The sequence below is a fragment of the Sardina pilchardus genome, chromosome 9 (genome assembly GCF_963854185.1).
Source record: "Sardina pilchardus chromosome 9, fSarPil1.1, whole genome shotgun sequence".
Taxonomy (NCBI): domain Eukaryota; kingdom Metazoa; phylum Chordata; class Actinopteri; order Clupeiformes; family Clupeidae; genus Sardina; species Sardina pilchardus.
The window spans coordinates 28,843,067-28,864,124 of record NC_085002.1 but is presented as its reverse complement, the minus strand read 5'-3'; the positions used below and the strand labels follow the sequence as shown (position 1 = coordinate 28,864,124).

The 21,058-nt window shown below is 44.2% G+C and overlaps 1 protein-coding gene across 1 annotated transcript in view; it reads left to right on the top strand.

Moving 5' to 3' along the window:
• The first annotated feature begins 16,246 nt into the window (after window positions 1-16,246).
• The window catches only part of plxnb1b (plexin b1b), an 83,908-nt gene continuing 79,096 nt past the window's right edge, over window positions 16,247-21,058 (top strand). Inside the window, exon 1 of the mRNA XM_062545717.1 lies at window positions 16,247-16,599. The gene's annotated coding sequence lies outside the window, so the exon portion shown is untranslated. The remainder of the gene's footprint in view (window positions 16,600-21,058) is intronic.

The window sequence follows — 21,058 nt, the reverse complement described above, 5'->3', positions numbered from 1 at the left end:
TCCCAAAATACTCGGCTACTATAGAGCCGTTCCATGTTTTGTATATGATGTTAACAGACTTGAGAATGAATCGGAGTCTCAAAGTTTATTCAGACTATGATGCAGATGGTGGGCTACCGATTGTTGTTGTATCACTTGGTTTGGTTTGTAAACCAAACTCGCAAGAACGTCCTTTTCATAATATTTAGCCTTTTTTAGGACTATTAGTCAAAATATCTGGTTGAAAGCACATCACTGAACGCATATCTCAGAGAAGCATGGATGGACCTTGTATAAAGCAGACACTATGGACTTCTAGACGACTGCAATGGCAGTGTAAGCTAAAGGATTTGTATTGAAAAGGGTGAGTTTTCGCGTACTGGCGTTCTGCATCAGGCTAGTGCATTGATTCAGGACTCCGGCGGGAGTAAATACATCAGGACTGTTTGTTCTGATTTTATCCACCTAGGTGCTCTGTGTCCGCCAGGCGTCGTTTGTTCCCCTGTATAATTTATGGTACTTCAAATCAGGTGCTGTAAGTGTTCCATTGTTTTTTAACTACTAGCCTACACGGTCGATAATGAATAATGCGAGGAGAGTGATGCTTTGTCCAGGCCTAACCCACCAAATAACTTACCTTAAATCAGGGAGTTGGTAAAATGTGTGTTTGTAGTATTTCTCGCATCCAGAAAGTAAACACAGGCCTGAATGTCCAAAGTTATATGTCGAATTTGTGCACTGACGGTTCGATTACTTGTGTTGTACGAGTTGCTTTCTACTTTATTGATTGCCTTTGAGCCTTCCCCTGGCCTTCAATATGGACAGAATCACCAACATCCCAAAAGACTCTACCTCAAACTACCCTACCTCAAACTACCCTACCTCAAACTACCCTACAAACTGCCCTGTCCTGAGCTGCACAGGGACAGAGAATATACTCCATATAGGCCTACCCCAGTGATCCCAGGGTTTTAATTGAGTAGGTCATCCAGACCTTCTAATCTGAGAGCATATATTTCAGCAGCTATATTTGTGTGTGCTCTTAAATATGGGAAGAGAGATTAACATGGTGCAAAGCTTATGGATATCTGGGCGTCACATTCCCATTCCAGATGAGGCACTATGGCTTGAAGTTTTGATTGAGTGAAGGCATGAATGACTGCTTCTTGAGTCCTGGTGTCCTTGCATCACAGGGCCTGGTAAGCTTAAGTGTAGACGACATACTATGTGTGCTTCTCTTCAAGAGCCATTCCAGTGTGATTACAGCTTTTTAAATTATGTTTTGGCTGCTAATACCTTGAGCTGTTATTAAAATGTCGACAGTCAGTGGATTTTCATGAATCAATCAAGATTTATACTGTGAGCAGATGTTGTCTTTAGGGATTGTTGTGGAATGCAGTGAACTTCCACAGACACAGAAACAAAGTAAGAGTCACGTTGACAAGTTGAGACACGTAAGCACCGTTGCTAACATATAATGACATTACCGTTATTAGGATTCTTTTGAAATGAAACGAAAGGCTAGAATGACGTCTCTGTGGTCAAACGAATGGTCAGATTCCAAAGGAGAAGTGTGTGATTCAAAGACTATTCACTTAACACAGTTATTATGGAAGGCTACTCTGGATAGCGCTAAAATGCATGGCAGCCGCGTTTGCATGACCATAAATGCAACTCTGCCTGTCCTCTGAATTCATGTGTACACTAACCAGGGGTCTGTCCACTAGGGAGAAGAGATATGATCAGAATGGAACATATTGTGCCATGAAGGATATGATTTCATTAGCCAAATATAGGCTCTCAGCTGGAAAACATGGTGGAGATGTAGGAGCCCTGTGTGGACTGCCCGCATCAGCACTACTTGCCGTGTGTGTGTGTGTGTGTGTGTGTGTGTGTGTGTGTGTGTGTGTGTGTGTGTGTGTGTGTGTGTGTGTGTGTGTGTGTGTGTGTGTGTGTGTGTGTGTGTGTGTGTGTGTGTGTGTGTCTGTGGCATTTTGACATCGCTGGCACTGTCCCTGGGGTTAACAAGTGGAGTGGACCCTCTGTTATGTTTGTCTAGAATGAGAGATGGACCAGCACATTTTCGGAACGCAAAGCACGCGGCTTCTCCTCACCCAGAAGGCAACCAAAAAAGCACTGTGGTTTGTGTTGCCAAGACATGACACCCCTTCATCTTGTATTGCTCTTTAAATATGTCCAAACTCACAATTGTGTTTTGTGTGTGTGTAAATGATGTGTGCCTTTGTTTGCGTTGCTGGATGTTGTGCTTGTGTCTTGTATTTCTCTTTAAGCTAGTGCGTAGGGGTGTGTGTGTGTGTGTGTGTGTGCGTGTGTTTTTAGGGTGCCCTGTGTGCATGTGTGCACATGGAGATTTTCCTGTTCAGTGGTGTGTTTGTGTGGCGCTGCCTCCTGGTCTGTGTCAGGGCCTGTGGTGAGAAAGTGGAGCTGACTTGTTAAATGGCCCTTGACCCCTCTTAGAGATGCACTCATTATATGTGTGCCATCTGACCTTCCATTACATGACCTATAATGACCTCAACTAGAACATGCAATTCATGAGTGGGAGTCTCTGGGGAAACCCACACATTTACTTCAATTGAGTTTAATTCGCCAATGACTGAATTAATATCAGAGCAACTAAATACACAGTGGTGGTAATTAAACATTGCTCTGGTGTCCCCGTTGAGTTACCCTCATACTGCCTCAGCACATTAATCCAGTTTATCGCAGGACAAAAAGCACACACACAATATTACAATGTTTAGTACTGAGTGTCGCCTGGACACACAAAATTGTATGCTATGGTGCATGAGCCACCATTATTAGGGTAAACATGTGAATGATGACATGTTTGCACATAGGCATTAACAATCCTTAATAACACACAGGGACTTGAATGACGTGCTGACCAATGTGGTCAGAAGGGAAAGTCCCCCCTTCCACCTTGCTCTTACGGAAAACGTTAATCAAATGGTCGCTGTTCTCAATAGAGGTGTGTCCAGCCACCAAGGGATCAATAATGATTAGCTTGGTTACGACATGACATCATAACGGTTGGTAAACCTTGGACAAATGCTTTTCACTGTAAGTGCCCATGAGGCTTTAGTGTGATCCAAAAAACAGATAAAAAGCTTCTTTCAGATACATTTTTACTTCCACTGAAAATAGATCCACATAATCCATACAGCCTGGACAACAGAGATGAATAACACAGAAGGCGTACTTAACACATATATTGATTTTTGTTTTTTGCTACTGTGTTCATTGAGCGTATGGACAATCCAGTGGCCTCGTGTGAATTTGCCGAACGGAGTTACTTGGCCCGAGCTTGCATACTCAAGCGGCAAATTGCTAACAGCTGCAGTTAGTGGACATCATTGTCTGTCAAATGGAGGGATACAAAGATGATTGTAGTTGCAGTGCTACTTCCAACACCTCGACAAAGCGAAGGTGTCGGTGGGGGAGGTATGCCACATAGGCTGGGAGTTTACAGGCTTTGGGTTGGGAGTGAACTTCAAAGATATAAATGACTATAGTATACCGTTATTGCACCCATGCTTTTATACATCACCAGTTTCTACATTTGCATCAGCTAACTTTTCTGTGTTTGACGCCATAGAGAAATCTACTGGACCAAAACACATGGTTCAATAGGCAGGAACCAGTGCAAATATGGGTCATGATTTTCCGCAAGATTTTTCATTGTTACTTTGCCCAACTAATCTGAGCATCATAACAAAGAAAGGGCCATCATTTGCCATTTTCCCTGATTTAGAATGTAAAAAAAACAGCCAAGTAAGGTCAACACCCAGACCAGCGTTCAAGGATTTAGAAAGCTGAATTTCTCGAACCAAACAAAATCTCAACAATTCTCTTGGGCTTTCAAATGCGGTGACCTGGCGTGGACTCTGATTTCGGCCATATCCATCACTGTCTGCTGGCGCCTCCGCTTGCTCCTATTGTGCTGGCTGGGCAGGAGCTGTTTGGAATTGAGGGGTTTAGCAACTTAGAACAACAGGAAGAATACAGGCGTCCCACGCGTTCCTGCTCCAGGTAATTAAAATGGGAGCCCTCCTAGATGCCCCCCCCCCCCCCCCCATCCTTTTAGCAGTCGCAGCATCAGTCAGCGCGTCCTCGACTCCTCGGCGGTGTTGTCCTTTGCCTGACTGTGGGCGGTGTCCTCCTGATGTAAGTGCGTCTGGGGCGAGACAAATGGCCTGCTCTGTGATTTGTCATATTAAGTATCGCCGCGGCGATTCCGAGCCTCCGTCATTAGCAGGTGAAGAAGCTGAAAGGACGGCCTGTTTGGGTGAACTGAGAGTTAGCGCTCACAGGGTTTCAGGAAGAAGCCAGTGGATTGATTAACTGACTGAGCATGTGCTTTTTGTGTGTCTAAGAACAGACAGAGTGATTTGTCCTGTGATTCTATGTCCTCTGATGTCCATCATTGGACTGCTTTTGTTGCTTGATAGTTTTTCAGTGCGTTCGGATTGTCCTGGTCAGTCATGAAGTTTAATCAAGGTATTACTATAGCCAGTGCCTGCCATTGTGCTCATGTTCTCAGACATGGTACTCCATCCCTTTGCTGTTTCTCATCCTCCTGAAGATTCCTTATTGTAGTGGTCAGGTAGTCGCATATAAAAACTACATTCAAATAAATCACACAGAATGCATGTTCTCAATAAGCCTTCGGTTTAAACACATTCATGGCCAATGCCCTTTGAAGGCTGAGGTGTGTTCATGGTCAGATCTGGCAGAAGATCTCTCTTCTTTTTTTTTTAGACCTCAGACCACCGCCGTGGAACCTCATTACTAAAGATAGGCACTGACTGTTGGACTTGCAGGATTGACGTGATGGGGTTTGGCTTCCCCACTCCTGCTACAGATAGATTAAATACTCTATTTAATTATGCCAATTAAATGGTAATCTTATCAGAGCCACTGCTCTTCTTCCAAAGAGGGATTTAACCGATACCAGATGCAAGGAGATTACCCACGAGCACATGGGGGAATGACAAAGGGGCATCCGGAGACATGTCGAGGCCTGTGATCCCCCACTAACTTGGCAGACATCAGGTATATTTCAGTACTGCAGAGTTGTTGAGCTATGCTTAGTCAGGAGTTTTTAGATATTAGTAAGTCTGCCTCAGTAAGGTAGTTTTATCCTTTTGTTATATGCTCTGTTGAAGAGGAGTGTCTACTTCAGCAATAAACTCTGAGAGGCTGTCGTTTACACGACTCTAACTTTTGTACAAAGTTGTGGTAGCGCAGTACTATAGAGCGAAATGCGGGCGAAGGTGTATGTTTGTGTTGGATTTTACAACAGCATCTAACGCGATTCAGCCAATCATAATCAAGAACCGGAACGTTCAGTTTTAGAATGATCAATTATGTGATCAATGATATTGGGAGGAACGATTTGAACCAACCCTTCAGTTGACTCCTGCCCCCAAGGCAATAAGAAATACTTTGCTAACTTGACTTCACAGTTCCCCACTTAATCAATCAATGAATCCTCTGGCGGAGCGGAGCGGAGCAGAGCGAATCTTCCAAGTTGAAGTTGACAGCCACTCGGGCTCAGTGTCCTCGGTGTCTGTCTGCGGACTCTACTCGGGAGGTAGATGGCAAGCGGCAGATAAGGCTCGGTTGCCGTAGAGATCTGGCAAGCAGGGAGGTGTGTGGTATTAAGTGGATGTTTTAGTCCGGATTTGGAAGGAGTGGAGTGCTATTCTATTGGTGGGACAGAGGGAAGGAGGGAGGGAGCGAGAGAGAGGTAGGGAGCAAGGGGGGAGAGGGAGAGAGAGAGAGAGGGGGAGAGAGAGAGAGAGAGAGGGGGAGAGAGAGAGAGAGAGAGAGAGAGAGAGAGAGAGAGAGAGAGAGAGAGAGAGAGAGAGGGAGAGAGAGGGAGAGAGAGGGAGAGAGAGAGGGCTGCAGTGATGTGACATTTGGAGCCAGTGGCAAGCTTCAAGTTGCCCAGGCAACCCAAAGGTTGTGTGTCTGGCTGGTGCTCTGAGGTTGGTTTTGGTTTGTGTGTTTGTGTAAGTGTGTGTGTTTGGGTTTTGTTCTGAAGATAAAGTGCTAGATGAATACCAGTGATTTCTTTTTACCTTGTCCAAGCATGGTTATGGTCATGGTTGGTGGAATGTGTATCCAGTTTTGAGTAGATTTCAAAGTCCCCTTCTTAGAAATATGGGTGACATTTTGTATAATATAAAGCCCTCTTAAACCACTTATCAGAGCTTTGGAGATTTAGGGCCTACCTTTTCTAAAGCTTGAACCAGATGCAAATTGAATTTCCGATTATACTCAGATGTGCTACTGCAAGCGCATACTGATAAATGCAGTACAAGATCTCTGCAGCTGCGGCCCTTTGAAGTTGTAGCAAAACTAAAAATTCATTTATTCCATAAGAAGAGTCTCCCATCCCCCACCCACCCTTGCAACGCAGACTGGGCCAAAGTGGCGCACCATTTCTGCAGTTTATTGTGTGAGTGTTTGCATTTGTACTGGCTGCCTGCTGGGGTGGAAATCGTTGGTTACGGTTTCACTCTTCTCAAGTCTCTACTGATGCACGCTAACATTTGTCTCTAGAGAGGTTTGTATGTACTACCACCCCACCTCCCCCTCCTTGCCTTTGTTCACCTGAAGGTGTGTGTGTGTGTGTGAGGGAGGCAAACACACTTACATTTTCACAGCTTGCAGCTCTATCTGAGTTGTAATGAAGGACCATATCAGTGGTGAGAGCTGTGAATTCCCCTCACCCCCTACACACACACACACACACACACACACACATCTGGCCTCCCCTGTCTCTCACCTTCTTACAGAGCAGCCATTTGGTGGACCCCTGTGCAGTGTGATTTGGTGCTCAGTGGTGGGTGGAGAGAGGGTGGGGGTGGAGATGGGGAGGGGGATGGAGATCTGCTGCCGTCACCTCATCTCACCTGCCACACCTGGATCTTGAAATGCCTGAATGTGTTATATGTGTAGGTATGTCTGGCTGCTTCATTCCCTCTGTGGAGTATTATGTTTGCATTCTTACACTCTGTTCTGTTCTGCTATTTGTGTGTGTGTGTGTGTGTGTGTGTGTGTGTGTGTGTGTGTGTGTGTGTGTGTGTGTGTGTGTGTGTGTGTGTGTGTGTGTGTGTGTGTGTGTGTGTGTGTGCGTGCGTGTGTGTGTGCGTGCGTGCGTGCATGTCATGTGTGCGCGCGTGTGCACACACTGTGCCAGTGTGTGTGTGTGTGTATATGTTGTGTGCCAGTATGTTTGAGTGTGTGTGTTATGCATGTGTGTGTGTGTGTGTGTGTGTGTGTGTGTGTGTGTGAGAGAGAGAGAGAGAGAGAGAGAGAGAGAAGGTTACAGTAGTAATCCTGTTTCAGCGGCCTGTATGGGTGAACTGATAAGAAATAAAATGTTTAATAGTTTTCGGGTTCACTTGTAGTCGAGGCCGTTTGCATCTTGACGCTTCAGAAATCGGCGTGTATGCATTTTACAAAATCCATCCATTAGCCACATTGGTGACATGCAGTGTTAGTGACTGTGACCAGTCTCTGATGCTGCCTGTTGCTTCCTGCTGGCTGCATCAAAGATGGTCACTGGCAGTCTATAATGCAGCGCAATGTGGATACATATAGATAAACAAACTAGATCTTGGGCAGGTTCAACCATATGAACTGAACAATATGAGCCTATGGGCAATTGTAAAATGACATAAGCTAATTTAGAATGGTTGAAGATCGGAGGGCAATTTAGAGGTGAGTAAACAGTATTTCCAAAATTCAGGAGGTGTGTAAACAACGTTTATGTTTAGCCTCCACTACAGTCCTGGGTGTAGGTATGCTATAGCATTAAACCTGAAACCCTACACACTGAATGTATGCTAAACAAATTATTTCAATGGTATTGATATGTGACATTTCATATTTCTTACTATGTGATTTGGCCATACTTGCATACTGTCTGAAACAGTTTCATTCTCTCTTTAGTATGATTCTAAAAACATGACCAACCATATCTATTCCTTCTGGAGTCTTTTTAACAGTGAACTGAGATTAATGAATTGAATAGTGATTGTTTGACCTATGAGGTAACACCCTTGGTACCCTATATCGATCCGATCGATTTTGGATTTTAAAGACAGATACCGATATTTTCGATATTCAAGGATTTCAAAAAACGATAAATAACCGATAAATGGGCCGATATTATTGAACCGCACTGCAACCACTGGGAAAATATTTTGCCCCTGAGTTGCCCAGTTGGGGACTCAACATCACTTTTGTCTGATGTTGTAGTTTGTTTGTAGGCTAGTCCATGTGGTCTTTCATGTCCAACAGTTTTTATGTGAACTTGGGATTTGCTGCTTTTGTCCCTTGAAACCTGCATATCACCTTCTTTCACAAGCATCTTACACCATCTTTTTAAACAAATACAGTTGTTCATTTAAGATTAGTGAGCATGTGTTTTAACCTGTGTTGTGGCATCCTGTTTTTCATACATTCCAATGGCACATGAACACACTCAAAAACAACGTAATCACGGGGGCAGTCCAGGTGGCATGAAAGGGGGCCATTAGAGCAGCTACACTCCATCATATCTGTGCACCCATGGTAACAGGTTGCCAGTGAAAGTAGCCTATTCAGAATAGCGAGTCAAATTTTACAAAAATGATCATTATTGATTAATGATTATTGTTTTGCTTTGTGCCTTCATTAATATACATAAGTAGCCTAAATCAACAGGTTCGTCATATACCATTATGCTAATTGGGGGTCTGTCAGTCTTTTTAAGACACTGCACATACATACAAAGCCTACAACTTGGTCAGGTTGGTGCAGAGTACATCTCTTTTTTTTTTTTTTTGTACTTTTATTGCATGTTTGTCCATATATACAGTACAAACTTCACTTACTTCAACTAACTTACATTGCATTCATTTTTTGTTTTGTTTTGTTATTAAGGATAAAGCAACAAAAAAAAAGACAGAAGCAAACCGAGAGGGGGGGGTGGGGGGGGGGGGGGGCGGGGCAATAACATAATCTATAAAAAATAAATAAATGAATAAAGAAAAAGGACTGTGTAGGGGAAGGGGAGTTACATATATATGTCCTATGTGTAATTGCTTATTGTTGAGTATTTTTGGGGGGGTAGGGGGGGGGGGGTGTTCTTGCGTGTGTGTGTGTGTGTATATGTGGGTGCGTGTGTGTGTGTGTGTGTGTGTGTGTGCATGTGTGTACGTGCGCGTGTAAAGTTGTAGTTGTTATTGAGGGGGAGGGGCGGGGAGGGGGTATTCGTTGTTGTACATTATGTGTACATAGGTGTGGGTGTGTGTGCATGTGTGTTGGTGTGGGTGTGTGCGTGTGTGTGTGCATGTGTATGTGTGTGAGTTCAGTGTATTTAAGAGTACATCTCATCTCATGTTTATGACTCCTATGTTTGCAAGAGACTATTTTCTTTTGAATCTTCCTTGTCAAAAACGAAAATAATTGTTGTACGTAGGCACAAAAATAATTATTTCCTCCTGTTCATCACGCCCCACCTGTCATGTCTATATTCCCCACTAGTGGGGCCCGCCCCACACTTTGAGAACCACTGCACATTGACCCACGTCAATTGCGTCAATTGGCACTGCTGTGGGTCAGTCAACCTAAACAAGTTCTTACCACAAGGAAACCAACAGAGCTATCCCTTATAAATATGTGGTATTTGTAACCTAACTATAAATGTAAGCAAACGTCTACACAAGTAGACAATGAATAGAATAGAATAGAATAGAATATATACTTTTTTGATCCCGTGAGGGAAATTCGTTTCTCTTCATTTAACCCAATTTAACCGAATTAGTGAACACACACAGTGAGGTGAATCACACACTAACCCAGAGCAGTGAGCTGCCTGCCCAACCAGTGGCGCTCGGGGAGCAGTGAGGGGTTAGGTGCCTTGCTCAAGGGCACTTCAGCCGTGGTGGACTGGTTGGGGATCGAACCAGCAACCCTCCAGTTACAAGCCCGAAGCCCTAAACAGTACACCACGGCTGCCCAACAATGCAACTTGTTCTTGGTCAACAACCTGTTTTGCACAAGGACATTTAACAAACATTACCACCAAACATGCAAATGTGTAACCTGTGAAAGGCAGGTTGGAACTATTTCACACACATACACATGCACAACATAACATAATCTATAAAAAAAAAATAAATGAATAAAGAAAAAGGACTGTGTAGGGGAAGGGGAGTTACATATATATGTCCTATGTGTAATTGCTTATTGTTGAGTATTTTTGGGGGGGTAGGGGGGGGGGGGGTGTTCTTGCGTGTGTGTGTGTGTGTATATGTGGGTGCGTGTGTGTGTGTGTGTGTGTGTGTGTGCATGTGTGTACGTGCGCGTGTAAAGTTGTAGTTGTTATTGAGGGGGAGGGGCGGGGAGGGGGTATTCGTTGTTGTACATTATGTGTACATAGGTGTGGGTGTGTGTGCATGTGTGTTGGTGTGGGTGTGTGCGTGTGTGTGTGCATGTGTATGTGTGTGAGTTCAGTGTATTTAAGAGTACATCTCATCTCATGTTTATGACTCCTATGTTTGCAAGAGACTATTTTCTTTTGAATCTTCCTTGTCAAAAACGAAAATAATTGTTGTACGTAGGCACAAAAATAATTATTTCCTCCTGTTCATCACGCCCCACCTGTCATGTCTATATTCCCCACTAGTGGGGCCCGCCCCACACTTTGAGAACCACTGCACATTGACCCACGTCAATTGCGTCAATTGGCACTGCTGTGGGTCAGTCAACCTAAACAAGTTCTTACCACAAGGAAACCAACAGAGCTATCCCTTATAAATATGTGGTATTTGTAACCTAACTATAAATGTAAGCAAACGTCTACACAAGTAGACAATGAATAGAATAGAATAGAATAGAATATATACTTTTTTGATCCCGTGAGGGAAATTCGTTTCTCTTCATTTAACCCAATTTAACCGAATTAGTGAACACACACAGTGAGGTGAATCACACACTAACCCAGAGCAGTGAGCTGCCTGCCCAACCAGTGGCGCTCGGGGAGCAGTGAGGGGTTAGGTGCCTTGCTCAAGGGCACTTCAGCCGTGGTGGACTGGTTGGGGATCGAACCAGCAACCCTCCAGTTACAAGCCCGAAGCCCTAAACAGTACACCACGGCTGCCCAACAATGCAACTTGTTCTTGGTCAACAACCTGTTTTGCACAAGGACATTTAACAAACATTACCACCAAACATGCAAATGTGTAACCTGTGAAAGGCAGGTTGGAACTATTTCACACACATACACATGCACAACATAACATAATCTATAAAAAAAAAATAAATGAATAAAGAAAAAGGACTGTGTAGGGGAAGGGGAGTTACATATATATGTCCTATGTGTAATTGCTTATTGTTGAGTATTTTTGGGGGGGTAGGGGGGGGGGGTGTTCTTGCGTGTGTGTGTGTGTGTATATGTGGGTGCGTGTGTGTGTGTGTGTGTGTGTGTGTGCATGTGTGTACGTGCGCGTGTAAAGTTGTAGTTGTTATTGAGGGGGAGGGGCGGGGAGGGGGTATTCGTTGTTGTACATTATGTGTACATAGGTGTGGGTGTGTGTGCATGTGTGTTGGTGTGGGTGTGTGCGTGTGTGTGTGCATGTGTATGTGTGTGAGTTCAGTGTATTTAAGAGTACATCTCATCTCATGTTTATGACTCCTATGTTTGCAAGAGACTATTTTCTTTTGAATCTTCCTTGTCAAAAACGAAAATAATTGTTGTACGTAGGCACAAAAATAATTATTTCCTCCTGTTCATCACGCCCCACCTGTCATGTCTATATTCCCCACTAGTGGGGCCCGCCCCACACTTTGAGAACCACTGCACATTGACCCACGTCAATTGCGTCAATTGGCACTGCTGTGGGTCAGTCAACCTAAACAAGTTCTTACCACAAGGAAACCAACAGAGCTATCCCTTATAAATATGTGGTATTTGTAACCTAACTATAAATGTAAGCAAACGTCTACACAAGTAGACAATGAATAGAATAGAATAGAATAGAATATATACTTTTTTGATCCCGTGAGGGAAATTCGTTTCTCTTCATTTAACCCAATTTAACCGAATTAGTGAACACACACAGTGAGGTGAATCACACACTAACCCAGAGCAGTGAGCTGCCTGCCCAACCAGTGGCGCTCGGGGAGCAGTGAGGGGTTAGGTGCCTTGCTCAAGGGCACTTCAGCCGTGGTGGACTGGTTGGGGATCGAACCAGCAACCCTCCAGTTACAAGCCCGAAGCCCTAAACAGTACACCACGGCTGCCCAACAATGCAACTTGTTCTTGGTCAACAACCTGTTTTGCACAAGGACATTTAACAAACATTACCACCAAACATGCAAATGTGTAACCTGTGAAAGGCAGGTTGGAACTATTTTCTGTTAAGCCAGTATGTGTGAGTGTGTATGTGTTATGCATGTGTGTGTGTGTGTGTGTGTGTGTGTGTGTGAGCGAGAGAGAGAGAGAGAGAGAGAGAGAGAGTTTTGAAAGAGATGGTGTGTGTGCATGGTACCTATAGCTCACGTGGCCCAGACCCTTAACATCATCAAATTGGACTTTGAGATAAACAAGGATTATAAACATACTACTCAATGGTGGCTATAAACACACCCTTTTAACATATTTTGAGAAAGACAGAAATACTAAAGACTGGCCCGTCTTCTGTGTGACTCACGTCAATACTTAATTATCCCAAGCAGTCCATTTCACTGCTTGACTAAATGGAAAATATGTAGGCTAAACATGGACATCGCCATAGGTTACTTAACTCATGTTGACAATGGAGAAAACATGTAACATTGTGGTTTCTGACAAAAATGATGTTTTGTGCCAACTGCCAACATGTTTGTAAAAGCACAACCACAAGTCGTCTTTTGCATTTCCCTTTCTTTGCCCATGTTCCACATACAGTAAATGGTAGACAGCAATGGCATGCATTTTTTGCCATATGTTAGACACACACCATATCTCTCACATATAGCCCCCGTTCTGACACACACACACCGGTAACCCATTTCAACAGAATTAAGAATGCACTTGCCACATTAGTTTTTTTTTTTTTTTTAAGGGAAAAGTATTACATGGTGGTGCTTGCAAGTGAATTTAAGTGTATAACTCCCTTTGGTACTATCTCACATTGGATGTCTAGTCTAATTCATGTTTCAGTAAAACCACATCAAGCCTCTCACCGTTGTAACATCTGTCGGTAGGCTACCTCAATTTCCTAGGAACTTGTGAGACCAATGTGACCCCAACAACTTTGTGCTGAGCATCTTTTTCAGGGTCTCAGCCAACATAAAGTGCAGTCCCTGGGTCTCCGGCAGTGGCAGCGCTGAACGACCCCCTTAAGAATACGTCCATCTGGCCGGAAGCTGACGGCCCTGAGCTTTATGAACGTGCCCCTGTGATGAGAAAGGCAGACTGAGTCACACATGCCATGACACTTACTGTCCACAAGGGAGCGTTTGATTGAAACGGGCAGCCCTACGTGTCTATTGGTGGGACAGTGCCATTCAACCTTGTTGCCGACATCAGCATGTTTAACCCAGAGTGATGCCATGACTCTTGGGGTGCCTCTCATTAGGGCTTTTATACACCCTCCCTTCCTTCCTCGATCCTCGTCCTCACTGATCTAGATAAGGAATGATGGGGCGGCAACAATGGGATAGTCTATCCAATGTTAGTTATAGATCAGTGGGAACGCCCCTCGAAGATCGAGGAGAGATGTTGAGAGGCACCCTTAGACTTGGTTGTCTGTGGCTCTGAGTGGTTACTCTTCTTCTCAGGATGGGACCAGAAGGCTCCAACCAGACGCACAGCACAGGGAGACAGACACAAGTTGGGGGCAGTGGGCGCTACTCAGATCTGAGAGAACAGACAGCACAGAGGTCAATCCCCTGGCAAACAAAAAGTATAATAGTGTGCAAATTCAACCCTAGGTCCTCTCTCTCTCTGTCTCACATTCACTCTCTCTCCTCTCTCTCTCTCTCTCTCTCTCTCTCTTTCGTTTATCCTCACACTTTTTCTCTATCTGTTTTTATTTTTACGAGTTTCATAGCACTGATATACCTGTCCTGAAACCTTGTGTCCAGATGCCCCCCCCAAAAAGAAAAAGAAAAAAAGCGCTAAGCTCAGATCAGATGAGTAAACACACGGCCTGCTTGCCTGTCTGCCTGCTGAGGGATTAAGCCAGCGGCCTTTTGGTGAAAGGATGTGGCAGAGATGACCAATCTGTCAATGGCTCTGTTCACGGGCACTGGCCTTGGCTCACGTTCTCTGTGCACGCTCAGACACACACACACACACACACACACACACACACACACACACATGCACATGCACGCACACACGCACATACGCACACAATCACACACACACACACACACACACACCCTGCATCATCAGTTTATGTGTCAAGAAACATGAAAAAAAGGTCTTCTTGCATTTATGAATTGAACAGAACATCTGAGAGAATAAACAGCTCAGTAATTATTCCCTGTACTTTCTCTAGTAATCGGCTCTCTTCGAACATTGTCTGAAGCATAACTGTAGTGGTTCCATGTATGACAAAGCTTTTAATCACACAAACACAGCCTCTCTCTTTCTCTCTCTCTCACACATAATCTTTCTCTCTCTTCTCTGTGTTAGACCTTCAACAATGTCTGGGGTAGATGATGGTTTGATGTGTATTGGTTTGTATTGCCTGTGGGAGCATCACTATACTGTAGGTGGAATGATTTATCTTTTACTTAATAAAGTTTAAAGATTTAAAGCTCTCTCTTTTTCACTCTTTTTTTCATTCATTCATACACCTATCTTATTCTAGACTATTTTTCTCAATCTTAACGCACAACCACCAAGGAGCTGCATAGTTTTGTGAATCTCTCCACTCACACACCCACATTCCCTCACGGGCAGGCAGGCAGGCAGGCAGGCAGGCAGGCTGGATCTCACCCTTGCTGAGGACCCCTCCCCCTGGGCCGGCCGCTAGCCCCGTCCGTCGCACGGTGAAAGGCAGAGTTGATATTCAGAGGGGCGTGCATGGGAGCTGGAGAGGGATGAATTGCTTCAGTGTTCAGGGTTCATGAATGCTGTGTGCGCTGCTCTGACGGACAGGCCGACTCATTCACACACACACACACACACACACACACACAATCCCCCTTCCACCCTCTGCTCTGCTCCTCATCTCTCCTGTTTGTGTGTGTGTGTGTGTGTGTGTGTGTGTGTGTGCATGTGTGTGACGACTCCAAGTTCCAAGCAAACACTGTCTTTAACTCCTTCAACAAACTCTCTCTCTCTTTCACACACACACACACACACACACACACACACACACACACACACACACACACACACACACACACACACACACACACACACACACACTTGCTTTTCAGTTCTTGATTTCTTTATGGCACAATCCCTATCTTTTCTCTGGCTTCTCCTTCTCCTTCACTGCAGTATCAATCTATTAACTTCCCATTAAAATAAGAATTCCCTTCTCTCTCTCTCCATCCCTCTCTCTCTCTCTCGCTCTCTCCCTCTCTCTCTGTGAATGTGGTGTTAAATCGGAGCTGTTTTGTTTTTGATCACTGTGGGAGTTGCGATGTGGGTGCTTGAAGAGGTGGGGCGGAGTGGGAGTCCTTGAATTGAGAACACAGAGAATTTGTGTTTCATCTTCACTGCAGAGAAAGTGGAGAAGACTGATTAGGAGAAGGGGGAGGGGGTGAAGGAGAAATGTTTCTTTTTTAGATATGAAAATAAGTATGTAAAATGGCAGTTGGAGGCTGTTTCAGCATGGGTCTTGAAACAATGCATGTTCATTTGAGACCTGGCCTTATATTTTTCCCTTTACATGTTACAAGCATTTTGTTGTTTTACTTTATTATCTGGTCATTCCACTTTGGTGAGATATTTATTGAGTTAAATAGAGGGAAAATATAGGTTATTCCCTGAAATGATAACAATATAATATGCATTTGCTTTGCGTGTTTTCATTTGTTTCTGCCTCACCCATTGCCCCTTTAAGAGAGCCTTTCATTTCAAACGTGGCGGCATATGGGCCCCGCAAGATGGAGACACATTCGCGAATACTAGGGCCCTGCCCCTTTTAAGTACTATGAATATCGAGGGCAGCCAGCCTTTTCTGAGGTAATCTGTTCTCCCAAGCCTATTCATTTGCTTCAGTATTCGCCGGTCCATGTGATAGTAGCCTAGTGCAAGCGCACTGTGAAAGTTGGAAGAAAAAACGGCTGAGCGCTTGGCTGGTCTTACAGAAAAAGGCAGCCTCGCCTCGGATAAAGTTCAGCTTGGGAAAGTTTTTTGCATCAACTCCAAAGTTTCCGAAAATTTGTGTTACATTTAGCCGACGGACCGACGCGAGCGCAGAGTTTGTATGCACGGGAACGTGCGCTATTTTACCAGGATTTTCAAACAGGATAAATGGCAAGTTGAACGTGCGAGTCCACTTGCACCCTACAAGAGCGAAAAACGAAGACTTAACTGAAAAGGTATACGGAACCGTAGAATGGTGGAATTCTTTGTTGGAAAAAACTAAGGTAAGCGATGTGTGATGAACTTTGGTGCAATATGATTAGAACACCGGGACATACAATTTGCAAAAGCGTCTTTAACTTCTGATGACCGCTCCTACGCGAATGCATTTCCCAGCGACTTGCTTTGCGTCCGTTCATTTCTATTTGTTGTGAGTGACCACCATTGTGTTTCATTTCTTTAGATTATGTTAAATTCTATAGGTGTGTTCCGCCTGCAAAGTATGCTTGGTAAACAGCGTAGGCTATGCCTGAAAGTATCTGTTTCCCAAAATACTCGGCTACTATAGAGCCGTTCCATGTTTTGTATATGATGTTAACAGACTTGAGAATGAATCGGAGTCTCAAAGTTTATTCAGACTATGATGCAGATGGTGGGCTACCGATTGTTGTTGTATCACTTGGTTTGGTTTGTAAACCAAACTCGCAAGAACGTCCTTTTCATAATATTTAGCCTTTTTTAGGACTATTAGTCAAAATATCTGGTTGAAAGCACATCACTGAACGCATATCTCAGAGAAGCATGGATGGACCTTGTATAAAGCAGACACTATGGACTTCTAGACGACTGCAATGGCAGTGTAAGCTAAAGGATTTGTATTGAAAAGGGTGAGTTTTCGCGTACTGGCGTTCTGCATCAGGCTAGTGCATTGATTCAGGACTCCGGCGGGAGTAAATACATCAGGACTGTTTGTTCTGATTTTATCCACCTAGGTGCTCTGTGTCCGCCAGGCGTCGTTTGTTCCCCTGTATAATTTATGGTACTTCAAATCAGGTGCTGTAAGTGTTCCATTGTTTTTTAACTACTAGCCTACACGGTCGATAATGAATAATGCGAGGAGAGTGATGCTTTGTCCAGGCCTAACCCACCAAATAACTTACCTTAAATCAGGGAGTTGGTAAAATGTGTGTTTGTAGTATTTCTCGCATCCAGAAAGTAAACACAGGCCTGAATGTCCAAAGTTATATGTCGAATTTGTGCACTGACGGTTCGATTACTTGTGTTGTACGAGTTGCTTTCTACTTTATTGATTGCCTTTGAGCCTTCCCCTGGCCTTCAATATGGACAGAATCACCAACATCCCAAAAGACTCTACCTCAAACTACCCTACCTCAAACTACCCTACCTCAAACTACCCTACAAACTGCCCTGTCCTGAGCTGCACAGGGACAGAGAATATACTCCATATAGGCCTACCCCAGTGATCCCAGGGTTTTAATTGAGTAGGTCATCCAGACCTTCTAATCTGAGAGCATATATTTCAGCAGCTATATTTGTGTGTGCTCTTAAATATGGGAAGAGAGATTAACATGGTGCAAAGCTTATGGATATCTGGGCGTCACATTCCCATTCCAGATGAGGCACTATGGCTTGAAGTTTTGATTGAGTGAAGGCATGAATGACTGCTTCTTGAGTCCTGGTGTCCTTGCATCACAGGGCCTGGTAAGCTTAAGTGTAGACGACATACTATGTGTGCTTCTCTTCAAGAGCCATTCCAGTGTGATTACAGCTTTTTAAATTATGTTTTGGCTGCTAATACCTTGAGCTGTTATTAAAATGTCGACAGTCAGTGGATTTTCATGAATCAATCAAGATTTATACTGTGAGCAGATGTTGTCTTTAGGGATTGTTGTGGAATGCAGTGAACTTCCACAGACACAGAAACAAAGTAAGAGTCACGTTGACAAGTTGAGACACGTAAGCACCGTTGCTAACATATAATGACATTACCGTTATTAGGATTCTTTTGAAATGAAACGAAAGGCTAGAATGACGTCTCTGTGGTCAAACGAATGGTCAGATTCCAAAGGAGAAGTGTGTGATTCAAAGACTATTCACTTAACACAGTTATTATGGAAGGCTACTCTGGATAGCGCTAAAATGCATGGCAGCCGCGTTTGCATGACCATAAATGCAACTCTGCCTGTCCTCTGAATTCATGTGTACACTAACCAGGGGTCTGTCCACTAGGGAGAAGAGATATGATCAGAATGGAACATATTGTGCCATGAAGGATATGATTTCATTAGCCAAATATAGGCTCTCAGCTGGAAAACATGGTGGAGATGTAGGAGCCCTGTGTGGACTGCCCGCATCAGCACTACTTGCCGTGTGTGTGTGTGTGTGTGTGTGTGTGTGTGTGTGTGTGTGTGTGTGTGTGTGTGTGTGTGTGTGTGTGTGTGTGTGTGTGTGTGTGTGTGTGTGTGTGTGTGTGTGTGTGTGTGTGTGTCTGTGGCATTTTGACATCGCTGGCACTGTCCCTGGGGTTAACAAGTGGAGTGGACCCTCTGTTATGTTTGTCTAGAATGAGAGATGGACCAGCACATTTTCGGAACGCAAAGCACGCGGCTTCTCCTCACCCAGAAGGCAACCAAAAAAGCACTGTGGTTTGTGTTGCCAAGACATGACACCCCTTCATCTTGTATTGCTCTTTAAATATGTCCAAACTCACAATTGTGTTTTGTGTGTGTGTAAATGATGTGTGCCTTTGTTTGCGTTGCTGGATGTTGTGCTTGTGTCTTGTATTTCTCTTTAAGCTAGTGCGTAGGGGTGTGTGTGTGTGTGTGTGTGTGCGTGTGTTTTTAGGGTGCCCTGTGTGCATGTGTGCACATGGAGATTTTCCTGTTCAGTGGTGTGTTTGTGTGGCGCTGCCTCCTGGTCTGTGTCAGGGCCTGTGGTGAGAAAGTGGAGCTGACTTGTTAAATGGCCCTTGACCCCTCTTAGAGATGCACTCATTATATGTGTGCCATCTGACCTTCCATTACATGACCTATAATGACCTCAACTAGAACATGCAATTCATGAGTGGGAGTCTCTGGGGAAACCCACACATTTACTTCAATTGAGTTTAATTCGCCAATGACTGAATTAATATCAGAGCAACTAAATACACAGTGGTGGTAATTAAACATTGCTCTGGTGTCCCCGTTGAGTTACCCTCATACTGCCTCAGCACATTAATCCAGTTTATCGCAGGACAAAAAGCACACACACAATATTACAATGTTTAGTACTGAGTGTCGCCTGGACACACAAAATTGTATGCTATGGTGCATGAGCCACCATTATTAGGGTAAACATGTGAATGATGACATGTTTGCACATAGGCATTAACAATCCTTAATAACACACAGGGACTTGAATGACGTGCTGACCAATGTGGTCAGAAGGGAAAGTCCCCCCTTCCACCTTGCTCTTACGGAAAACGTTAATCAAATGGTCGCTGTTCTCAATAGAGGTGTGTCCAGCCACCAAGGGATCAATAATGATTAGCTTGGTTACGACATGACATCATAACGGTTGGTAAACCTTGGACAAATGCTTTTCACTGTAAGTGCCCATGAGGCTTTAGTGTGATCCAAAAAACAGATAAAAAGCTTCTTTCAGATACATTTTTACTTCCACTGAAAATAGATCCACATAATCCATACAGCCTGGACAACAGAGATGAATAACACAGAAGGCGTACTTAACACATATATTGATTTTTGTTTTTTGCTACTGTGTTCATTGAGCGTATGGACAATCCAGTGGCCTCGTGTGAATTTGCCGAACGGAGTTACTTGGCCCGAGCTTGCATACTCAAGCGGCAAATTGCTAACAGCTGCAGTTAGTGGACATCATTGTCTGTCAAATGGAGGGATACAAAGATGATTGTAGTTGCAGTGCTACTTCCAACACCTCGACAAAGCGAAGGTGTCGGTGGGGGAGGTATGCCACATAGGCTGGGAGTTTACAGGCTTTGGGTTGGGAGTGAACTTCAAAGATATAAATGACTATAGTATACCGTTATTGCACCCATGCTTTTATACATCACCAGTTTCTACATTTGCATCAGCTAACTTTTCTGTGTTTGACGCCATAGAGAAATCTACTGGACCAAAACACATGGTTCAATAGGCAGGAACCAGTGCAAATATGGGTCATGATTTTCCGCAAGATTTTTCATTGTTACTTTGCCCAACTAATCTGAGCATCATAACAAAGAAAGGGCCATCATTTGCCATTTTCCCTGATTTAGAATGTAAAAAAAACAGCCAAGTAAGGTCAACACCCAGACCAGCGTTCAAGGATTTAGAAAGCTGAATTTCTCGAACCAAACAAAATCTCAACAATTCTCTTGGGCTTTCAAATGCGGTGACCTGGCGTGGACTCTGATTTCGGCCATATCCATCACTGTCTGCTGGCGCCTCCGCTTGCTCCTATTGTGCTGGCTGGGCAGGAGCTGTTTGGAATTGAGGGGTTTAGCAACTTAGAACAACAGGAAGAATACAGGCGTCCCACGCGTTCCTGCTCCAGGTAATTAAAATGGGAGCCCTCCTAGATGCCCCCCCCCCCCCCCCCATCCTTTTAGCAGTCGCAGCATCAGTCAGCGCGTCCTCGACTCCTCGGCGGTGTTGTCCTTTGCCTGACTGTGGGCGGTGTCCTCCTGATGTAAGTGCGTCTGGGGCGAGACAAATGGCC